The 17023-nt window shown below is 42.3% G+C and overlaps 1 protein-coding gene across 1 annotated transcript in view; it reads right to left on the reverse strand.

Moving 5' to 3' along the window:
* alk (ALK receptor tyrosine kinase) overlaps window positions 1-17023 on the reverse strand; it is a 208494-nt gene that overhangs the window by 139015 nt on the left and 52456 nt on the right. The gene's annotated exons all lie outside the window — the stretch shown is intronic.

Below are 17023 nucleotides of genomic sequence, written 5' to 3' on the forward strand. Positions count from 1 at the left end.
AGCCGCATACCCCCCAGACAAAATCTGACAAAGTCACTACCAAAGGATTTATGATGCAGAGCACGAGAGCAAAGCAAATCCGTTTGTACCCATACAAAGTGGGTATAGGATATCAATAGCTAGGATAATTATCTGGTTTCTCTGATTCTGCTTGTGTTTCTCCTCCTCACCAAATCGAGTCATGGACTAATTAATTTGGCACCTTAGTATGGGCCTCCAGTCTTGTGGACTGAAGATTATGAACTACTTATGACCTGACCTCATCATCACCCAACCACACGTCCATATCCTTCCCCCTCCCAATTTCTCTTTTTCTCTTATTATTACATATTTATAATGTTTCCTTTGTTGTCTTCTGTCCTCAAAGTAATTAGCATGGCACACTATCCGATAAACTGTCTCCTTTGGAGCTGTCTTGGTGAACAACATGAGTAAATCCTTTAATCCTTTCAAATGAGCCCTATAAAGAGATTGATCGTAAACACTGGGACTCCATTCACCTCTCGTGGAGAACTTGATGTCTCCTTCAAGTTCTCCTTCCTTCAATTCATTTGTTTTTGTGTTTTTTCTCTCCCCAAAACAGAATAGTCAAATAAGGCACCATCAATCCATCTGTGTCGAAGAATCAAATATTCTCTGAGAGTATTCTATGCTAGTCCATGTCAGTGTGGATATTTGACTAATGTCTCTGTAGTTACCTTCTTTTCCTCCTCAGGCCATGTCATTCATCTCCATTTTGTATCTGTCTCTCCAAAAAATAACAGCTTTCACATTAACACAAGGTTCTTCTCCATTGTCACCCCATCCATACACCTCACGTCATCCAGTCTTAAGGTTCCCTCCCTCTCTATAATATTTTTCAATATAATTGCTGAAGAAAAGGCCTCAACACACCCCTACACACCACTCTGACAGGATCCCCCCCCCCAACGTTTTTTGTACATTGGTAGAATGATGTCCCATCTCTCTTTAAATCCCCCTATCTGTGCTGTCGTTTCAAAGACCATGCCTACCTATGCTTTTCAGTTTTACAGAAAGGTAGAAGAAGCGTGAATGAATACATGAATGTGAAATGAAGGAGTGAATGAGTCAGCGAAAGGGAGGTGCCTCGCTAGTAGATGGGGAGCTTGAGAGGCGAGCGATGCAAAAGAAGAGACAGGAGTTCATGGTATATTGTATAGAAATATTGCATGTAGGTTATTTGCTACTGACTAGCTTTAGTGATAGCGATAGTGATTGGATTAGCTGATGAATATCAGTTGTGTAGTCGAAGTCGAAGGAGGGAGTTGTGGTGTGGTCTTCCTATCCAGAACCTCCATTTCATCCAACTGAATATATAGATTAGTAAGCCTTACGCCGACATATATAACACCAACATTATACACACAAAAGTCTCACACACAAATCATGATTGGGAAAACTTGGGTTGCCATTAAATGTGGAGGAGAAAGGAAGCACCCTGAAGGTAGATGACGCATTTGGTGCTTGTAGGCCTTTTGTTCACCATGGAGCAGCGGTGCAGAAATGAAGCCAATTACCCACAGACACAGAGTCAGGGGAGAGGTGCACAGAGAGAGTGCCTGTTACCGAACTCCCACAGCAAACCACCAAACTGGGAGACTTAAGTGAGGCGTTTTTGGGGGGATTGCCTGCACACACATTATGAATGGGCGAGAAGGTGTAGGCTTTCTTACAAGCAATATCACAGAGAGCACATATTCCCATATAGCTGCTCCTAAACCAATCTAAAGCCATAAAGAAAGACAAGGGAAATCTTAGGGAAAACCCAAGGAGAAAAATGGAAGAAACCATTACTTCTTTTTCTTCTTGGGAGGAAACCACCACGCATGGCAGAAGCGCTTCCACCTGGCTGAATAGTATTTCATTGAGTTCTAATATTGTCTGTTTGGTTGATTTGACCATATGGCCATAATAAACAGCTTATTACAGTATTATACACTGCATCTCAAGTGTGTCAGTAGAGCTCATGTACACTAAAATACATGCTCTCATATTCTATTTGAACAGAGGTCATTTTCATAAGTAAGCTACCATGTCAGTTCACAACACTGATTGAGACAACAAAAAAACTACGGCGCACTCCGTACAAGAAATGCAGAGTCCCATCTACTGCAAGGACGAGGTACGAGAGGCATCCCACAGCTTATCTGTGTACGTTTTAAAACCGAGAGAATCGAGTCACAATCACCCTTTTTCTAATTAAAGATTTTCCAAGGGATACATACATTACTGCCTTAATAAATTGATTACCTGTCCGGACTCTGACAGGGCATTAAACGCTCATCAAAGTCCAATGGCAAAACGGTCTGACTAGTGGGTTTGGTATGGCACCTCTGTTCCACCATGAAAGAGAGCATCGATTTCAGTCAGGCTGTTCTGACATCCGCTTAGAGCTCTGACTTTTGTTGAAAGAATACCTTTCTCCCAGCTCCACACCAATTCTACACCCGTCTCATGACACACCTGCATGCTTTCAGACTCATTTCTGTCTGCATACCTGCACACACACACACACACAAATACACTGCCTTGTGCATACATTGCATACATTGTCAAGAATACCCTTCACACTCTACACTGATTAATATACGCTGCAGACACATGTAGTTAACATGTCACATTGAGATGAGTTCTTCCATCCAATCAATTTAGTGTCACTTCCAGTACCAAATGATTCATGTGTAGGATGCTGTTACTCAAAGCTAAGGTTAACACAAGAACGTTATTTTTAAATCAAGTTTGTCAGTTATTGTTACAAGTAAATAACAAGTGCAGTACTTAATGCCTGTATAAAAAAGGGGGGTATGGGGGGGGGGCTGTGTTGCCATGAGGATCACTGCATTTATTGAGTCATTAAAACCATGTGCACAAACCCAAGTCTATAATGTATCCTGTAAATGCTTGTTGACAAGACGGTAGTCAGTACAGAACAAAAACACACCTGTCAGACAAGTGCCCATCATGCAGTTTCAGGGCCGTTCGTATTCCTCACAACTGTAGATGAAACCTGCTTTTCACAGAGCACAATGGTTTATAAAGAAAATGTACTGATCGCGGCATAAGCAAAAAAAAATTGGGAGTGACAAACTAAAAAACCTTACTATACTTAAAACAAAGGCTATGCCAAATACCTTTGTTGTTACATTCCAATAATAATAATGTCTCAATTAGCATGTGTGCAGTTTCCAAAATAAAGAAAAGGCTGCAAAATCTCACCTGCCAAATAATCCAAATGAGTTTGTAGGAATATAGGACACCTAAGTCAGCAACCAAACCCCACGCTCAGCCATTCCCAAAAGCATTTACCATCTCTGTGAAGACAACCACCTCTCAAATATTCCCTGTGATGAAATATTTAGCAGTCATTTGTTGCGTGCGCGCCGTACGTCTGGGATTCCCCCTGGACAGCAGTGTGAGTTGACATGTGTTCAAACTTTCAAAGCCACGAGGTGATGTTTACATGCTCGGTGTTACACGCTTTGTTTGCCTTATTCCCCAGTCAAGCAGAGCAGTGGGAATGAAATGCATGTGTGATAGTAACAGAAATGTCAACACTGTGTCTCTTTGGGATGACATTTTTCTTCCAGCTGTTGCTACTTGCTCTTCAAGAAAGCCTCGTATGAATTTGCCATCCAAAACGCAGGTTCTCTGACTGTACCCTAATGGAGGCACGATCCTTTGTATCACAGAGGTACTACGCAGAGGTACACTTCAGGAAACTAAAACACATCAACACATCATATGTAACTGACACATATTTCATTTGTCTGCTAGATTAATAATCACTCCAGATATGCAGTGCAATCTTTCAAACTTCCATTCCATATACCGTGGTACTGTATGTCAGACAAGGGTTTCACGTGTCCTCCCGTTACAGTGTCTCACACTGTATGGGGTACACTACATCAGTTTGTGTCCCGTTGAACAATATCTAAACTAGCATGTTCTTCTGGCTAATCTGTCTGCACAATCATCTGCACAATGAGAGAGAGATGTCAACATTGGATGACATTTCATCACAGTAGACTAGCACATTTGGTTCTGAATTCCATAGACTGACTAAATTGATTTCTCACATATGTATTAATCATTCATCAAAGCACTTGATTCAAAGCATTTCCTGGTACTGTAGGCACACAGGGTGGGGTGAAGCGTAATTAAAGGTGAAAAAATGTATTTCATACTGGCAATACGCATAGCACACAAGATCAGAAGAATGTCTGTGATAGGTGCATAACAGCAGTAGCGCACAACACAGGCTGCTGATTAGAGCAGATATTACTTTCACACTCCAAAGTCCCCTGTTACAGCAAGGCCACATGGAATCTTTGTAGAAAACTATGAGTAAAAAAAATCATGGAAAAAATGCATTCTGCATCCTGGCGATTTTTGCAGAATGCAAGCCTGCGTGCGAGGACCTGCCCTTGCCATATAATTGCTTTTTGTTGGCTGAAGTGCTGGTTAAAGGAAAGGGAAAACTGTGTTTGCTGATTGCAGTGATTATAAGTTAGGAAATGGACCAGGTCAGGAAATATGACAGGTCTGGAACTGGAAAAGTACTGTCAACAAGCTAACTGACACTGTCCATTGTAATAAAAAAAATAAAAAAATAATAATTATATGTATTTAGCCAGACACTGTGAAAAAGATTGAGGTGCTTTTGGGTCAGGGAATGAACCACAATAACATCCGTTTACAGGCACGTGTATAACATGTCATCTAATTTTTAAAAGGTTTTGACTCAAATCAGTCAACTTCCCAACAGAGACAAATAAATAACTTAATGAAGTACTTGAGGCTGTCTATTTCTGTGAGTGGTCTATTTCTATGTGAAGTGTAGGGAGGGTGTAACAGCTGCTTACACAAGCCTGTATGTTTGTAAAAATGGCTGGGAATATGTCCTTCCCTAAAGTCCACCCACTAGCATGAAGAAGATTGATTCTTGCCATTTTGTTTTTTTCTAGAATGTTAATAGGTGAGTTGATAATGAGTTGACGTGGAGGAAGGAACTCAGAACACATTACTGATTTACAATTGCAATTTTAATTACTTGCGAGAGAAAGGCAAGTTCCTTTTTAATCGATTAAGGTAGCATTTATTCCGCATACAAAGTTCAGAGTGAATTGCCATAAACACACAATACCGCTGGTTATTGACAAAACAGTCAGAGCATTTTCGACCTTTGCCTCAGGTGCTCACAAACAGCACATTAGAAACAAAAACCTACTCCAACTCACTTCTCCCTACAATATGTTGTCACACTGGAATAGGATTGTCCTTTAATTTGACATTTAGTGTGTTTGGGGGTGTGTGAGCTTGTGGGTGTGTGTGTGTGTGTGTGTGTGTGTGTGTGTGTGTGTGTGTGTGTGTGTGTTTGCATGCAAATGGCTAAACAATCGAGCAATCACTATTCATCAATAAAGCACAGTGGCGCAGTATGCAAGTGAAAGTGATTTACCATGACGCATCCTGACACATACACACACACATACAGCCCCCACCTCGCCCCGCCCTGTAATTGCAAAGTTAATGTAATGCGAGCATGCTTTTAAAAAGTGAACAGCCACTCCATAAATCTGAGCCCCTGTAGCTTGACCTGCCATCTCTGGTTCTCTCTCTCATTCTCTTTGTCTCACCCACACATATGCACACGTACACAAACTCTTTCTCTCCCTGGCTCACGTACTCACCCTTTGTCTGTTTCCAGCACTCTTCCTTTCCCTCTCTCCGTTCCTCCCTCTCTCCTCTCTCCCTCCAACTCACTCTTTCTCTCCCTTTGCATGGGAAAACCTCAAGCAGACCACTACCTTTGTTGCCGCCTGTCGTGATGTCAACCACTCTAACACAGCCTTCCATAAAGAGGACGCTCCCTATTTCTTAAGCTTTGTCCCACAAGGACGTTTTTTCTAGAGAGGGCTCTCAAAACCTGAACCAAAAAGTGACAGATTTGTGAAAGGTGGACTTTCTGTGTAGGAAGAAAAACAGCACAGAGAGGGGAAGTGGAAGAGGTTTATGCATTCCTGTGGATAAATACGAGGACGGATATATACATGGAAGTTACCTGCATCCAGACACACCAAAACAAAGCCACACAAGGAGGGGGGTGTCTGTGTACCTGATACCTGATACCTGTATGTGTGCTTGCATGAGTGCTCTCCCTTGGTCTCGTTTCCCACAGTGTGCACTCGCTGTGTGTTTGTGTACATGTGCTAAGAGAGTCATTAAACAGAGACAGTGTGTATGTAAAATGGGGCCCTCAAACGAGCACATTTATGGAGTAAAGGTTCTGTGTTTATGTCTATTGCTGGAGTATATGTATGCACGCCTCCCCTCCACTGGCTGACGGAGTGAGTTTGTTTGCACGTCCCTCAACCGTTTATCGATCAGGCCCGGGGAGTTGCCAGGCTGTGCTTTGCCTCTCTGATTAACGCTGACTGAATATGCATCCTAATCGATGGTTTGAAAGCCTGTCGGGCTATCCAGGCCCCCCACCCTCCTCCTCAGAGCGCCCCCCTCTTGGCAGTGAAGCAACACTTTCTGAATATGCGAGGCAATCCAATTGGAATGACGGTGTCATTGTGGGGGCCTGGCGTGGCCAGAGAAGGAACTTAATCCAACAATAATTACAAGACACTTACCAGCTATCATTGTGAAATGACAGTGTGAAATGACAGTGTCTAAATCTTCTAAAGCTGACTTGGGGATTTTGGAGGGTTAGTTTAAACAAGATCTAGAGAAGGATTTACGGATTTGGAGGGCAACAATTGTTAGCAGCAGAGCTGCCAACTGTCACGGTTTGCCGTGTGACACACGCATTTAAAAAAAAATTCACGCTCTCACGCCACACCTTGTGTATCTCACGCTGGAAAGGCAACGCCAAACAAGTAGCCAAGCTAACGTTGTAAACAGTAACGGATGACACGCAGGTTAACGGAGTGAAGCAACATTGACTTGCAAACAGCCGTTTAAACTCGCCTCGGGAGGGGGAGGAGGGGTTGAACCTCGCGAAATCTCGCCTCGGGATTATTTGTCAGTATTACCTCCGCCCGCCTCTGCCGACTCACTAGGTTCAATCTTATGTCCACCGACAAACACACATGCATGACCACTGTCTCAAAACAGCACCTCATATCTTATTTAATGTGTTCATTTAGTAGACGCTTTTATCCAAAGCAACGTACTAATCAAACAGTGTAATACATAACAATGTATTTATCCAATTGGGTCTAATGCCTTGCTTTTAATTCATTTTGTTCACAGCTAAATCAGAAAAGATCTGACAAGCATGTTGTAGTTCAGTCACAAACACAACCCTTATAAAAATCACTTATTCAGGATTGGCTGACCACATTGTCGTTCACGCTCTCCAATTTCAGTAATGAACAAACACAAGCTGTGAAGTTTAAATGACACAATCACACTTTGAGTCACACACGTACACACAGAGACGCACAGACTGAATCAAGCACTCAATCATGCTCGCCACAAAGACCACCGTCCCAGTCTCTCCTGTGGCCTGGTCTCTGGCCAGCTGACGGGCGGCGTGATGTGCTGGAGAGAGCGTTAGGCACGGACGCAAATCACCTTCCCAGCATTTGTATGTGTGCATTCCTGCTGCGGTGCGGCTACACACACACACACACAGACGGACACATACACACATGCATATCACCGTGCCACCTTCCCAGCACACACCCCCCACACCTCCTCCAGAAAACACGCCTGCACAGACTCCCTCCCGATGCTCCCGACAGCCATCATCGTCAAGGCGACCCCAGTGAAAGCAATCCATGACCCCAGGGTCTATTTAAGCAGCTTTGTTAACACCATCAACACAACAGAGCAAATCCCAGCGCCTGAAGGCTAAGGCCTTGTGGGATGATACTGTGGCATTACACACACGTGCTCGTTGCGAGCCGGAGCCTTCTTTGTATGGATTCCTGGAGGGGGTTATTTATCTTTGTCTTCTATCTATTGAACCATATAAACTAATACCTAATAAACAGGTACATTTAGTCATTTAGCAAACGGGTAGGATTAGATGGTTTTGTAAACATAGGCATCATTGGTGGGGTCGAAACAGTGCTGTCAATAAGGGGCCTCGGTCCTGCGATTACAATATACACATTCTGTAAAAGAAGGGTGTCAAGTGCAGCCATTGATTTAGCTATGGTGCTCATGATTAATGTGAGTTTGAGGACTATGAGTTACAGAAAATGATAAATAAAAAAGAGAATTAGAGGTGAAATAGCAGTGAAAGGAAAGGAGGGAATGCGCAAGGGGAGAAAAAGCGAGAGTGAGTGATTGAGTGAGTGAGTGAGAGAGAGAGAGAAAGATACTTCCAGTGTACCTCTTCAGCTTCAGCGATGAGTGGAATCTGATTCAGTGAAATCTAAGATCCTCTCATCCAGGTAAACGCAGCCACTAGTATGTGGTTGTTTGTGTGTCCCTGTGGAGAGGTGGTTTGAAATCACCTTGCCCAAGGGTACAGCACGGCTGATCAATAGCCTGGAGAATTGGTGCCAAAGAGTGGTAAGGGGTCAGACGACTGTATGTCTGCAGTGGCAGAGTTACACCTTCCACAATAATGCGCTAGGAAGTAACAGTGCCCCCTTTTGAAATCCTGGTCAAAAATACTTTCATTTCTATGACGTACTTGGATAAAAAAAAATGCCACCTTAACTGTCTTGATTCAGTGATTGGGGACATGGAGTAACACACAAAGTCAACGTCCTCTCATGCCAAGTGTGCAGAATACAAAAAATGCTGTTTTTTGGGGCTTGTGCTGGTGGCTCTCGACCACAGTGCGGGGCAGTCATGTTATAAGGAAAGTTGCTCTGCAACCTGGTGAGAAGTTGCTGAGTCCGCCCGCAAGTCGTCATCCCACCCCTCCACCCTCACACACTGGCACCCCTATCCCACTCCATCCACACGAGACCCCTCTCACACACACACACATTACCCACCCCTACCAACCCCCACTCCCATATCTGTTAGACATTTATGCTCTCTCTCGGAGTCATAAAACTGCCAGCCTGTCCTTGCACACCTTGGATCCGCTGATGCGTTTGATAGGCACCGCCTTCAGTCTGACATTATTTGGCTCATTTTTCATCTTTCCTGCTTACTTGCCAGGAACACACCGTGTATGTGTGAGTGTCGCTGTGTGTGTCTGTGTGTCCATGTGCTTAGGTGGTAGGGCAGGGAAGACAACATGTGTGTTGTGTGTACATGTAGATGCGTGTGTGTGTGTGTGTGAGTACATGTGGGCTTGTGATAGACTATTGTGTTGTCTTCCCATAACTCTATAGCCCTACACATCATAAGACTTTCTGCTAATTCTCTGAAGAGATGTTCCTATTTTTTCCTGCTACATTTGATTGTGAGACACAAAACAACCTAGCTAGCTGTGCACACCTTAAATATTGTAGGGAAGGTTTGGAAAATAAACTTGGAGCCTTTTTGAATGGAGCTAAACAATAGAGAATGTCTCATGCAATTATCTGTCGCAGGCAAGCCCTTATACCAGGTGGCAATTTCCGCAGGGTCAGACTCACAAAGGGGGAGGTGGACTCCAATCCTTTTTGTGTATGTTTGACTGATAGGCCATAGCAGGCATACCACAAGGGGATGAGGAGAGTGTATTGAAAGCAGGTAATCATGGTCATTGGTAGTTCATTCTGTGCTGTTTAGCTGTCTACTGAGACAAAAACGCAGCAGAAAACAGACGCAGAGAAAATGATCAGTTTTACGCCTGCTTGTGAACTCAAATAGTGATGGACTGGTTTATCTGGTGAAAAGGAGTTGGCAGGAGTGAAATAGGGGGATGATTCAGGGTGATTGGGCCATATTTATAAATTGTTTCTTTCAATTCAACTTCAATCAATATTTGGTCTTTTTGTTAGGTTCCTCCATTCATTCTCTTCTGATCTCTCTTTCTGGGTCTCTATGTCAGTTTATGTCTCTCTTCTCTCACTCTCTCTTTGGTGGTACTCTGAAACCTCTTTTCATCCAATTTGTCTTTTTTCTCTCTTATTGCAGAATAGATATTTCTGCGTGTGCATGTGTGTTATGTTGTTATGCTGTATTGAGTGAGCTTCAATATGTGCTGGGGAGGCCTGTTTGGTTTGTTTCATTTGGGGTCTTAACGGCACAGCAATGGCATTGTGAGTTTTCATGTGTCCGTGAGGCAAAAGTCTCCACCGTCTCACTGGACTCTTGCTCTTTCTCTCACCTCTGCTCTTCACCACTGTGTCGGTTCTTGTCTTGACAATCCCCTCCACTAACACTACATCACCCATGATGCAGCAGGAAGTGCTTGCTCCCCAGTTTATTTGTCATTTCAGCGCAGCAGGAAGAAAAATGCCGCCTGAGTACCGGCACTTCAGTGATTAAGGTGATATTGACGACTAAATTAATTCCTGATTGGTTCTCTGCTGGAGGGTGGGTGTTGGTGGGAGGGGGTTGCCCTGCCTCTCAAACTGAAGCAATTCCCTCACTAAAGATTGTTCAACGATTACTTTCCCTACCCCCACACTATCTTCCATCAATTTTCTACCTTCGCTCTCTGGAATGGGGAGAACATTTGCCTGAAAGCGTGTAATTATTCTCAAACTTCTTAACCTTGAAAGTGGCTGGGTATAATTTTACCTTTATTTTACAGCGAAAGAGAGAGAGAGAAATTGATTAATTAATCCTTCTCCCTCTCTCTCCCCCTCTCTCCCCCTCTGCCCCTCTCCCTCTCTCCCTCTCTCCCTCCAGTGTACAGCCATAGCCAAAAGCAGTGAAAAATCTATATTTTGTAAGGTTTGCTGCTTATTTTTTCTATGGTGTACTGGAAAACAAGCATTTCATAAATTGTAAACCCTTTTAGTGGCAAAAACTATAAATATAACAATGAATTTATGCAAAGAGCACCTCCTTTTATAACTGTGTGCTTTTAAATTCCATGATAGTGATTTCTCCTGACTAGTACTCGAGTACTAGTTCACACTTTCCTATGTGCTGATAATATAAAAATGTGGGGGGTTTTTGGCCAATGAAGCTTTTATCTCAAATGCATCGGATCACTGCACAATAATCCAGTAACAACGTGCATCAACACCACAATGACTGAAGCAGCTAATTTTGCAAAACGCAAATACCTTGGTTATGACTGTATCCGTCTCTACCGCTCTCTATCTCGTTCTCTTCTCTCGTTCTTTCTCTCTCTCGCTCTCGCTCTCTGTCACCAGCATGACATGTCAGCCGGTATCAGTCAACCTCTGTAAGTAAAAAAAGATGCCAAATGCCAGCGTGTTCACTATCGTGTGGCGCTCACCCCTTCACTCTGAGGACTGTGGCTGAGAGGCAGCATACAATCTCTGTAATAATGCCTTTAAGGCACAATGTCAATGCTTTGCACCAAGGGATACAGAGGAGAAAGGTGTCATTGGTGGGGGCTTGTCACTGAGTAGGCGATGACTGCCTAAGCATACGGGGCTGGAACACAAACAACAGGACAGGCACTGAGAGTGTTCGCAAACTGAGATGTGAAAAATACAGTTTGACATCCAGATCATCAGTTTACTACGTAAAAGATGCTGGTAAACACATCTAAATACAGATTTGGCCTATAGAAGTTAGTCTCTCTTTCTCTAATGCCAACTGACAACCCCCCCCCCCCCCCCCCCCGCCTCCATCTTACCCTGTCACACACACTCACAAACAGAGAAGTTGTTCGTAAAATGTGTATTACTCAGAGAGGTTCCTGTCATAACTGAGCTGGTCGCAATTTACTTGACATACAAAACGGTGGCCCGTTGACTTTGTAATTCTGCTTTCATGTTGAGAGTAAAATTGAGAGTTGGTCCTGAAAGGCTTTGTAGATTAATTATTTTAACAGCCTTTTCTTAAATCGGTTTTAAAGCCTACCAAATGTATATTGATCTAAGATACAAGGAACATCCTTAAATAATAAGAAATAGTGAGCATAATTAATCAATGAATTCAAGCACTTGTTTTGTTTACTGTTAAGTTTGTTGGTAGCTTCACACAGATACACTCCACCCCACCTCCATAAAGGTTGCCAAGTCTTGAGTTTTCACTTTGAGTATTTTCATACCCTGTGCAAATATAATATCTAACAAAAAAACTAAGTTGACACTTCTTGCAACTTCAAGTTCAAATATTTTATTTGTAAACCCTTCTCCCCTCAACTTTCTGCTTTCCTTTGCGTCTCTGACTGCAGGGAAATGCCTCAGTCCAAGACTCATCACATGCCAAGCTGGCAAAGTCAGCATGAATGTTGTATATGGAAGAGAGTATTGTATTGCATCTGCAGATTTATAGACTCCACACAGAGCCAAGACAGTCTTTCCCGACTCACCTTCATAAGCATGCAGAGGAGACAGAGGCGAGAACAGGGCATAGGATCTGGAATGTTCTGTTGCAATGTGTTTCAACTACTGCAGCAGCCCAGACATCAGCTGAAACATTTATACTTATTTATGTTCTTTAATTTGCAGTGATCACTGCTCTTAATGATTTTATTTTTTATAATGTGCCAAACCAAGATTTTGGCCAAATAAAATGAATTATATAGTTTGGTCAGGTCATTGATTTGCAGGTTATAAGTGTCTAAGAGTCCTTCTTTCCAGAGCTTTAAATTTAAAGTATGACACCCATGGTCCAAAAGTGCTGATGAGAAAGATTTAGAAATCCAGTCCTAAAATTAAAGAAATTAATCATCCAATGTTCTGAAATGCCGTGAAACTCAAAAGATGTATAGGCTTAGAGAGTTTTTGGGAGGGAATGGTAAATGAATAAGAAATAAATTACACTGAAACTTAAGTGAGGAAAGTTCAAGTTGCATTATTCAAACATTACAAGGTCATCATAATTTGGAATATAAAATGGAGTCATGAAAATGATAAGGACTGTGAACAATATTGCCTAATATGATTTCCAGCTCTGACTAATTTATATCTACCCTTGGCTGCCACTCTGCCCAGGCGTTCTCAGCCTGTAAGTGGACACGCTTCAACCCCTGAGTTACCAGGCTATGTCCCTGACGGACACGGTCCTGCCATCTCAAACTGACTGCCATCTGACCAGTTATTTTGCGCCAAAGAAGTGACAGTTCCCTGGGAAGCGTAGCCCTCTTTGTGAATCGCTGAGGCTAAAGGGGGCCACCGACGCCCCTCTCGCGAGTCTTAACCCTCTGACTTGTTCAACAAATCGCTTGTAGCAGCTGTTCTCAGATCTGCCTGCTGGGCAGAATGACACACAAATCAGAAGCACACAAAGAGACAGACATTCACACACCAATTCACTTCAGTCAGACACCAAGAGCCACACTAAAGCTGAATAACTCAAACCAGAACAGTCATTCTACATTCTATTTTTACATGGAAGGTGAGGACTACTTTGGAGTCACAATATTCCAGCCAAGTTATATATTCATTCATTATTTATACACAGGACCACAAGGAGACTTGAGCTCTGTAATTTCTGAAATGTTACAAATGTCCTTTATTCCTGTCGGGGGTGGGGGGGGGTGGGGGGGGGTGGGGGGGGGTGGGGGGGGGGGGGGGGGGTGGGAGCTGTGTGGGAGCTGATCCAGCACATCCAACTCACCAGGCCCCTCCCCCTTAAGGGAGAGGGCCGCCACATGTGGGTGCCTATGAAGCCAGAGCTGAATTTTTTAACAGTTTTTTTGAATGTGTGTGTGTGCAATGGAGGGGGAAACATAACTAGGATGATCAGACACTGGGGGGGTTGGGGGTTGAGAGACTGGGAATGGTGAGTGATGATGCGTTAAAGATTTCCTGGCAAGGTGATTGACCTGGCAGCGCCCTGATTTGTCAATAGTACACCACCTCTTCCCCTGAAAGAGAGCACTCCTGCTCTCTTTCAGGGGAAGAGGTGGTGTCTGTTGTGGGGCGTCGGGAGTTCATTTGTAGTGTGTTAAGTCAGTTTAGTTCTGAGGAGGCTACTATAACTATAAATTCAACATTAAACTTTTGAGGGATATTGAAATTAACTGCTTTAAAAATTTATTTGGAATAAAAATTGTGATAATTCAACAAAAGCATCGATGGTTAAGGAATGTATGTTACCTGACCTATTGAACAAAGGTCTAGTTCATTTGTCTGTTCAAACCCTATTTATGCAGGTGTTACGGTAGTGGCAACACTATTTATAGAGTTATTGTATATTAGCTGCTGGCAATTTTCGTAATAGTAGCAAACTTTAGGCTGCAATATGTCTTTTGAGATTAATTTAAACTTTCGTTTTTTACGTCTACAACAGTAGAGTTGTAGTGCCAAGCTCAAGGTTATCGAATTGATTTTCATTTCAACAGAAATTGAACCTACAATTTTATGAGCACAGAGGAAGGCTGGTAGAAACAAGTCATTATCACAATCTTCTCTGAGGCGTAAAGAGGTTGGTGTCTACTTTCCACCCATGACCTCTGCTAATTGTGCATAAGCTATTGCAGACTTGCTAACAGGGCTAAAGCACTTACACTTCTGTCCACAGAGGTATGGATCCTACAGCAGGCTTTTTAAATGTCTTTTGTATAAAAAGGTGTTTGAAAAGGTTCTGACAAAGTACCCAAAGTACTGTGCTTTTAAAGAGTTGTTGTTTTTCTCAAAAATAACCTCTCAACAGGATGAAATCAATGGCTACAATCATCCAAAGCCACATTTTTAATTTAATAGCCTTCTATACACTGTAGTGACATGTTGAGACAGCAATCTTATGGGAACATTAGGGCAAACATATTTGTTTTACAAAATCAGTGTCAGTAGCAAGGTTTAGTTATTTTATAAAACAATGGGATCCATACTATACTAAACAAATAAATGGAACTTGGGTATTGGAAAACAATGGGTATTACTGTGTTGAGACTTAGCGGTAGATGTGCAAAAAGCTGTAGAATACATTTGGAGAGCGAAAACTGCCACCCTCAATACTTTCGTCAGTAGATCTACAGTAAATGTTTTTGACAGTCAGCAAGTAGCCCCTGACATGTTTTTGCCTGTTTTCTAGAAGTGAAAAATAGTATTTTTTTTGCTTCCTAACACAGATAGTTGAAATGATGAGAAGTGGCAAGTGTTCACGCCAAGTCGAAACCCATTTAGCCTTTCACGAAAGCAGATCCAGGCCCATTTTTAAGAGGTACTTGTCATTTTATTCAATTCCTTTTCTATTTACTGAAATTCTAGGGTGCAAACTCAATGCGACGCCATTGTCTGCTTGCTATTTTAAAATTATATGTTTGGATTGCTTTTGTTATCCCTCTCTGTATAAAGCAAAACCACAAGTTAGTATTGGAAACTAGAAGGAAGAGGAAAAAGGGATGTGTTCGACAAAGCTGTTTTCAAGGCTAAAGCCCATGTCTTGAATGAGACACAAGTCTGCTTTGAGACATCCCACTGAAAGAGTATTTACATTGTGGAACTATAGCTTGTGGTTCAATGGAGTTAAAGTGGGGTTTCTATTTAGTTCCCTCACTATTGCTGATACTTTATTAAACATTTCCACAGGATGCATTCTCATCCTGCCAACTTTCCAATTGATTTCTAATGTCTGACACTGGTGAGGGTTGAATGTATCCTATCCAACCACAGGCGTTCTTCACAATGATCACATGATTCAGCCCATGTGAGCCCTTGTGTGGCTCTGCTTGTCTAGCAGGACCAAATGTGTTGGTGAAGGGCACAAAGAAAACAGCAAGCTGCACAGTAGAGTACCTCAACAGATTGCTCCCATGCTGTATTGCACATGCTTGGTTAGTCACGGAGGGGGACCACTCCCTGGGACATTCTTGAAGAGAAAATGGTGTGTGCTTTTATGTGTCAGGAACCGAGCAAATGTACTTTGACCTCGCCAAGCTCTGATTGTCACACTTGTACGAAGGCCGTGGCAGGGAGGGGTCACAATAGGTTACCGTAATTTTCAGACTATAAACCGCGCCTTTTGTCGCATTTCTCAACCCTGCAGCTGCATAACGGTACGGCTAATCTATGGATTTTTACAGCTAACGGCTAACGGTTAATACATGGGAGCTTCCTCAAGCAGCCATCTCTTTCCCGACAACTAATTACATATGGTAATTAAACATTAAAACACCTGCGGTTTATAGTCCAGTGCGGCTTATATATGTACACATCATTCAATTTAGCTGCTGCGGCTTATATAACGTTGTGCCTTATAGTCCGAAAATTACGGTAATTACAAAACAGAATGACACTGCTTGTCACCAAGGTCTTTGTTGAGGTTCAGATGCAAAACAACGGTATGTGCTGTGTTCAGAGGTAATTGCGGTGATCTCTGTGGAATGGTGTCCAACACCGACACATCCATATTTAGTTGTAGTCTATAGTATATATTCTTAAGATTGTCATTGTGTATGAATAAGAGTAAACCATGAAAGTGCTTACCAGTACCCATCTTGACTTTTTTTTTTTTCTTAAATGCATTACTTTTACATTCACATTTATTTATTTGTATAGCTTTTATCCAAATTAACATTCAGAGAATATAGAATGCTCAGAAAATAATCAAGGATCAGAGGTACAGTTCTCACAGTATTTTAGTCAAGGAACAGTCAGCATAATAGGCACAGTGCAGCCCCATCTCAGCAACCATTTTTAATAATTTCAGTACGATAATATCATCTCTACTACAATAATACATTGTCCACTGCTGCATGCTGTATAAACGTATTTAAGTGGACACTAATGTCAAATGGTGACAATAGGTAAGTGGTATTCAACAGGCAAAAAGCTGTTAAGCTACGGATTTCATAAACATGGATACTGCAAATTTACAAAGTATTCCATTAGGTCTTTATATAGAATTATGTAAGCTTGTGTAAGCTTGGCACTACACATTACGTTTTGTAAAACATGGTGTAAATCTAGCATTTTGCTAAAAAGTGTATAAACTTTCCTAATGGTGACCCTATGAAAATGCTAATGTTAATGTGGGGACATTCCAGTTTTACACCGCT

Source organism: Hypomesus nipponensis, chromosome 3, assembly GCF_054491055.1.
Source record: "Hypomesus nipponensis isolate SF chromosome 3, ASM5449105v1, whole genome shotgun sequence".
In the NCBI taxonomy this organism is placed as follows: Eukaryota; Metazoa; Chordata; class Actinopteri; order Osmeriformes; family Osmeridae; genus Hypomesus; species Hypomesus nipponensis.